Raw genomic sequence first — 7,564 nt, 5'->3', positions numbered from 1 at the left:
CTTTCTCTCTCGCCTCCCACTCTCTGCATTTTCTTATGTCTCTGTTTGTAAGTCTGTCCGTCTGACTGTCTGTCTCCCTGGCTTTATCTGTCTCTGTCTGGCTGTCTGTCTCTGTCTCCGTCTTCGTCTGTCTGTCTGGCTGTCTGTCTGTTTCTCGTTTTCTGTCTCCCTCTCCGTGTCCTCATTTGTCTCTGTCACTGTCTCGTTTTCTCTTTGTCTGTTTGCCTGTTTGTCTGTTTGTCTCTCCCTTCCTACTCACTCTCTCTGTCTTTCAGTTTGTGTCTCTGTCTCTGTTTCTGTCTGTCTCTCTGTCCCTCTTTCTCACTCCCGGTCTCTCTCTCTGTCTCTGTCCTCTCCCCCCCTCTCTCTCCCCTCTCTCTCCCCCTCCTCTCTCTCAGCTGTATGCTCTCTCTCCCTCTCTTTCTCTCTCACTCAGTGGTTCGAACGATAAGGATTAAAGCCACATCACGGTGGGATTGATCACAACTGGCTATGAGCAGGGCTGACCATCTGGATGCTGAGAGACAGCATTAAGGACCATTAACTGTCATCACACACACACACACACACACACACACACACAGAAAGAGAGAGAGAGAGTACACCATACTTTATTGCTCCCCCCCCCCCCCCTCCGCAAATGCTTTTGCCATATCGGCACAAAGTATGACAACTTTTCCTGACCAAAACTCAAGTTAAAAAAAAAAAGAAAGAAAAAAATCAACGTAAGAATCCTCCTTCCTTCCTTCCTTCCTTCATTCCACTGCGTCGGTAAGGTTTCCGACTGAATAATCCATGGGTTTTGCAGCTTTCCATATTGATGGAAGGGACTTAGGCCATTTGTGGGCAGCATATCTGTGACAGATCTCTGCAACTGGGCCTCTCTGACTCTCCATTGCACTTTTGGACCAGTTTTCGTGCAATCTACTCTGTCTCTGTCTGTCTGTCCGTTCGTCTGTCTGTCTCTCTGTCAATGTCTCTTTCTCTGTGTCTGTTTGTCTCTGTTTCTCTGTGTTTCTGTCTGTCTGACTGTATGTATGTATCTCTCTCTGATACTTATTTCTGACTTCTCTCTCCCCACTAGCACTCCACCACTCAGACTGATCTGAGTTTGGTACTCACACAGATATTTTACATTCCACACGCCCATACTATTCTCTCTCTGTCTCTCTCCCTGTCTCTCCCTGTCTCTGTGTGTATCTGTCTGTCTGTCTGTCTTTATTTCTGTCTGTTTGTCTGTCTGTCTGACAGTCTGTCTCTCCTCTGTGTCTCCCTATCTGTACTTTTGTCTCTGTCCGTCCGTCCGTCTGTCTGTCTGTCTGCTTCTCATATTCTCTCTGTCTCTCTGTCTCTCTGTCTATCTGTTTGTCTGTCTGTCTTCTGTGTCTGTCACTGTCTCGTTTTCTCTGTGTCTGTTTGTCTCTCTCCTCCTACTCACTCTCTCTGTATTTCAGTTTGTGCCTCTGTCTCTGTCTGTTTCTGTCTGTCTGTCTCTCTGTTCCTCTTTCTCACTCCCGGTCTCTCTCTCTCTCTCTCTTCTCTCTGTCTCTCTTCTCTCTGTCCCCGCCCTCTCTCTCCCTCTCTCTCTCCCCTCGCTCTCTTTCTCTCTCTCTCTCTCCCCCTCTCTCTCTCCCTCTCTCTCTCCCTCTGTCTCCCCGTCTGTCTCTGTCTTTATTCCTCAAACACTATTGTGAATTTATGCCTACATTTGTACGTACGTGGCTAAGTCACTACTGCAGAAAAGTTTGCAGTCATAAATTTAAACACCTACTTACGTGATCAATGTTTCGCCACATCCGAAACTGGTTCAGGTCAGGTAATATTTTTAGCTCTCTCTCTCTCTCTCTCTCTCTCTCTCTCTCTCTCTCTCACACACACACACACACACACGTGTGTATATGTATATGCACATGTATATTATATATATATATATATATATATATATATATATACATCTATCTACACACACGTATATAATTACATCTTCCAGACGTGGCACCATAAATTCTGATTAAGTTGAAAACCAGGAGACGGAAAAGGTGACAGAAAGTGTGTGTGGAGGGGGTGCGGGGGAAGGGGTAGGGGGAGGTGGGGAGTTTTTTTTTTTTTTTTTTTTTTGCTGCTCCGTCATCTGCACTCATTACGAGTCCCCCAAAACACAGCCACACCCGGGTTCGTCTGTCACACTCCCAACGTCGGCAGTCCGCAGGGAACCATCGATGTTAGGTCGGCCAGGAGGCCACACACCAGAAGATACCCTGCACTGCTGCTGAGTCACTTCGGTGGTGTTCAGTGGTGCCTGTTCTGATTTAACGTACTTAGGACACCACGTAGTAAGCCTCCTACTGACGACAATAATAGCTTAGTCGTGGAGCCAGACTGAGTGAGCGTGTTGGTGGTGAGTTTGTCAGAGGTGATGCAAATCTGATTTCAGAGGATTCGAAAGCCGTTCAGTGATTCAGTAAGCCTCACCAGGAATGGAAGCGTCCATGCTCTGTCAGCCAAACACAGGTTTGAGCACGTATATAGGTATGAAGACAGATAGATAGATAGTTTGATGGAGTGGAATGTTGGCCTAGAGGTAACGCGTCCGCCTAGGAAGCGAGAGAATTTGAGTGCACTGGTTCGAATCATACCGGCAGTCGCCAGTATATTCTTCCCCTCCACTAGACCTTGAGTGGGGTGGTCTGGACGCTAGTCATTCGGATGAGACGATAAACCTAAGTCCCGTGTGCAGCATGCATTTAGCGCACGTAAAAGAACCCATGGCAACAAAAGGGTTGTCCTGTAGAAAAATCCATTTCGATAGGAAAACAAATAGAATTGCAGGCATGACAAAATACAAAAACAACAAAAAAACAAACAAATAAACAAACAAGAAAAACAAAAGAAAAAAAGAAGAAGTAAAAGAAAGAAAAAGAAAAAAAGAAAAAAAGGTGGTGCTCTCAGTGTAGCGACACGCTCTCCATGGGGAGAGCAGCCCGAATTTCAAACAGAGAAGTCTGTTGTGACGAAAAGAGTAATACAACAGATAGACAGACAGACAGGCAGAGATATATATTCCCAAAATAGCCTCCCTTCCCTGCCTCTGTCTTGTCTCCAGTTTTTCCAGTTTTAAAGTTTTGCATTCTGACGCGAAAGCGCTTTGATTTGTCTCTGCACAAGATTCAGCGCTATATAAATATAATAATAATAACAATAACCCCTCCTTCTTATCTCCCTTCCCGCTCCATCCAAAGTCCAGTCTATGAGGTTGTGCTGACACCACGCCACCCTCCCTTCTTCCCCCCCACTCCTCACCCCACTCCCTAGTCCCCGCCTTTGGTCCGCGACACCGCGTCAATAGTCCCAGCTATAGGAACACGTGCGGTTGTGCGAGGTCTGCCGCAATCCCCGTGCTGAGCGGAACGTCCCGTGTGGCGGCCTGTCTTTCAAGTCGTTCCCCATCTCCCCTTTCACAAACACGGCTCAGCTAGATGGCGGGACTTCGGAACGTAAGCTAGGGAGAATTTATGCTAATGCGAACTTTGATCATGCTGGCTAACATGCTGAGAGTTGTATTGTCCTGTCTCCCCAATCTCTTTGTGACATAAACGGGTGAACTTGTCGTCATAGAATGTGTATAGACAAGTGGGTTGAATTGTAGTGAATCAGATCAATCTGTTGAATTGGACGAATTGGGATTAAGCAGTGAATCTGTCAGTCATTCACATAGCGTCACTAGCACAAGCAAAGATTGGTTATTTCAGTTCAACTAGTTGGGGGAGTGAGTACAAAAGTTTGCATTAGTATGCACAGTATGTTGTGGGAAGGGATAAAACCAGTCAGCACAGCCAGTTCTTAGCTGTCTCCCAGAAAAACTGACTGACACAGGGTGACTGACTGATCAGTGATGTGAGGAGCAAGGAAATCCTTGTTGGGCTGCATGCTGCTTGTAGTTGTAGATGCTGCTTGTAGGTGCTGCTTGTAGATGCTGCTTGCAGGAAGTACTTGAAGTAGGCAGTGTGTGCTGCCTTTGTGTGTGTTGCTTTTGCTAAGTAGGGTGAACTAGTTGCTTAGTGTGTGTGCTGTATTGTAAAGTAAACACTCTATAAAAACCACTCCTTGTGGCCCTGCTATTGATTTGAGAGAGTGAGTGTGTGCATCATCAGTCAATCCTATATCCCCCTGTCGGCTCCCCCTCTCTCTATTGGAATCGAACCAACCACAACCCTTTCGAGAACTAACACTTTTTACATATATATATATATATATATATATATATATATATATGTGTGTGTGTGTGTGTGTGTGTGTGTGTGTGTGTGTGTGTGTGTGTGTGTATATATATATATATATAAAACGAGGCCGCAGAAGTAGGTTCTTACAGACGTTGGATTTCTTACACAGTGTTCGCTAGTGGCCAGGGTTTACTGTCTCTCTGTGTGTGTGTGTCTCTCTGTCTCTGTCTGTCTGTCTGTCTGTCTGTCTCGTTTCACTTACAGCTCAGTGCGGTTTTGTGGGCGATGCAATGGCTCTTCCCTTTTACAAGAGCCTGTGATTTTCACGTGGAGAAATCTGTTCGGACAATACCACGACAAAACAATTCTGGACGCGAATTGTCTCTCTCTCTCTCTGTCTGTCTGTCTCACTCTCTCCATCTCCGTTTCTCTCTCTCTCTCTCTCTCTCTGTGTGTGTGTGTGTGTGTGTGTGTGTGTGTGTGTGTGTGTGTGTGTGTGTGTGTGTGTGTGTGTGTGTGTGTGTGTGTGTGTGTGGCTCTCTCTATCCAGTTATTTCTCACTCCCTTCTCTCTCCGTCTCCCCCTCTCTCTCCAGTTTTCTCTCTCTCTCTCTCTCTCTCCCTCTCCGACACAACATTCTCTCTAGTTATTTATGGAGTTAAAAACGCTTTAAATGCAATTGAACTTCCTCATCGTTTATCATCATCTGAAATGTGTAATATTGTTGAAAGAAATATGCAAAATCCCTTTGTGTCTTCAGAAGTTAACACTTCTGCCTTATTAAATGCTAAAAGAACTGGCAGGGCTGTTAAGAGCATGGCATTTAGGTTATTACTAAATGTCCCATACACAAAATATTCTGAAAATATTGAATGCATTTGCAAGGGACGTTTAACGGTAGAGCACGTTTTAGCCCGCTGTTTAGTAATGAAACCTTTTTTTGCCTCCAGAAATTACGGAACACGTGTTACCAGTTTCAAATGTTAATTTTTTGTGTGTGGAAAAAGTTATATATTTCAAACTGTTCTTTATTAAAGTTAGCTAGCTATGTGTTAAATAGTCCAGTTGGTTGTTTATTGTGGGTCCCCACATGAACCTCTTTTCAAATAATAATCTACAGAAGTAGTGCATACAATATTTGATTATTGATAATTTTTTTGTCCTAATCCCGCTTCCCCCGTCCCGCCTCTCACACACACCCTTCCAATGTTATGTTTTTTCTTTCTCCAATCACTGACACTCACCATCTCCATTTTAGATTTTGCACTCCATCTTTTCCACATTCTGTTCTCTCTCTCTCTCTCTCTCTCTCTCGTCCTTTCTTAGTCCCCTCCCCCTTGCCCCCCCTCCCCTCCACCTCAACCGCCCCCCTTTTCATTCGAATATACAGAAATGTCGATTTCTAATTAATAATAACAATCATCATTATGATAGAAATGATAATAATCCAAATGATAATAATAATATGATTTATTTTCATTCTAATATTATCATCTTAGATGAACAGACCACAAAAAATAAATAAACGAACCATGTACGTGTATCTCTCTCTCTCTCTCTCTCTCTTCCTCTCCGACTTTCATTCTCTCCAGTTATTTCTATACGTGTATAAATCTCTCTCTCTTTCTCTCTCTGTCTCTCTCTGTCTCTCTCTCTTCCTCTCTGACTTTCATTCTCTCCAGTTATTTCTATACGTGTATAAATCTCTCTCTCTGTCTCTCTCTCTCTCTTTCTCTCCGACTTACATTCTCTCCAGTTATTTCCATACGTGTATAAATATATATATATATATATATAATTATATATCTCTCTCACTCTCCGACTGACATTCTCTCCAGTTATTTCTATACGTGTATAAATCTTTCTCTCTCTCTCTCTCTCTCTCTCTCTCTCTCTCTCTCTCTCTCTCTCTCTCTCTCTCTCTCTCTCCTCCCCCCTCTCTCTTACTCTCTTCCCTATCTCTCTCACTCTCCCCCCTCTCTCTCTTACTCTCTCTCTTCCCTCCTCCCTCTCCCTGTCCCCCCTCTCTCTCCCCCCTCTCTCTCTTCCTCTCTCTCTGTCTCTCTATCTCTTCCTCTCTCTCTATTCCTCTCTCTCTTTTTACCCTCTCTCTCTCCCCCCCTCTCTCTCTCCCCTCTCTCTCTCCTTCTGTCTCTTCCGATCTCTCGTTCCTCCCCTCTCTCCTCCTCTCTCTCTAGCTCCCTCTTCCGTCCTCTCTCCCTTTCTCTCCCTGTTCATGTCTCTGTCTGTCAGCCTCTCTCTCCCTCTTGTTTCCCATACAGCTCGGCACTGTGTTGTGGGCAATGCGATGCTCTTTTCTCTTTTGTGTCCCAAGAGCCTGTGATTCTCTCGTGCGGAGAAATAATATGTTCTGACAATACCGCGAGAAAAACAATTACCAACACGTAAGTCAAACCTTCCTCCGCCTCCCCCTCAACACCTCCCCCATCCTCCGCCCCCAACCGCTCTCCCCCTCCACACCCCCACCTCTTTTTCTCACTATGACTCCCCCTCTCTCATTAATGCACACAGACATTTCTTGTGAACAAAACCTTAAACAATACAACGATCAACATGTAAGTGAATCCCGCCTCTCTCTTTTTCACTCCGTCTCTCGCTGTCTCTGTCTCTGTTTCTCTCTGTCTCTCTCTGTGACACCTTTCTTACACGGGGAAATCTAATCGTGACAAACCCCATGACAACAGCAGCTCCCAAACTGCCAAGAATATTAATTTAAACTCCATTTGTCTCCCATTTCTCTTAATATCTGACTCTCTGTCTCTCTGGCTCTCTCTGTTTCTCTGCCTCAATCTCTTTTTCTTATCGCTTTCTTTTTCTTCCTCTTCATAACGCATGCCCACAATATTTAAAATCATTATTTTGTTTCCAGTTCCAACGTAAATCAGACAGAGCTATTGCCCCAAAGCCTAAAATTGATTTATTTAAGATGAGTCTCTCATTTAATTGAAGCATAGAATGGAACATGCTTCCAAAGACATGTCGTCAAATTCCAGCCATATCTCTCTTTAAAACTAACATAAGAATATTTCTATTCGATACTTTTGATTAACCTACTCGCGGTCTTTTGCAAATGCTTGCTTGAACTCAGTCCACTAGCTGCCATGCCATGATGAATGAAAAATTGAATGTATGTGTGATCGTGCTAGCAAATGAACAGTAAGTGCGTGTGTGTGTTTGAGTGTGTGGGCGTGAATGTGTACGTATGTCTTTGTAAGTACGTACGTACATGTACCTTTAATAGACTATCCCAGTTACTATTCTTATTCGTCGTTCTTATTATTTCATCTTATTTCGTTTTATTTCTTTATTTCTATGTTTTGTGT

The sequence above is a fragment of the Babylonia areolata genome, chromosome 19, assembly GCF_041734735.1.
Source record: "Babylonia areolata isolate BAREFJ2019XMU chromosome 19, ASM4173473v1, whole genome shotgun sequence".
Lineage (NCBI taxonomy): Eukaryota > Metazoa > Mollusca > Gastropoda > Neogastropoda > Buccinidae > Babylonia > Babylonia areolata.
Note: the sequence above shows the minus strand (reverse complement) of the source record.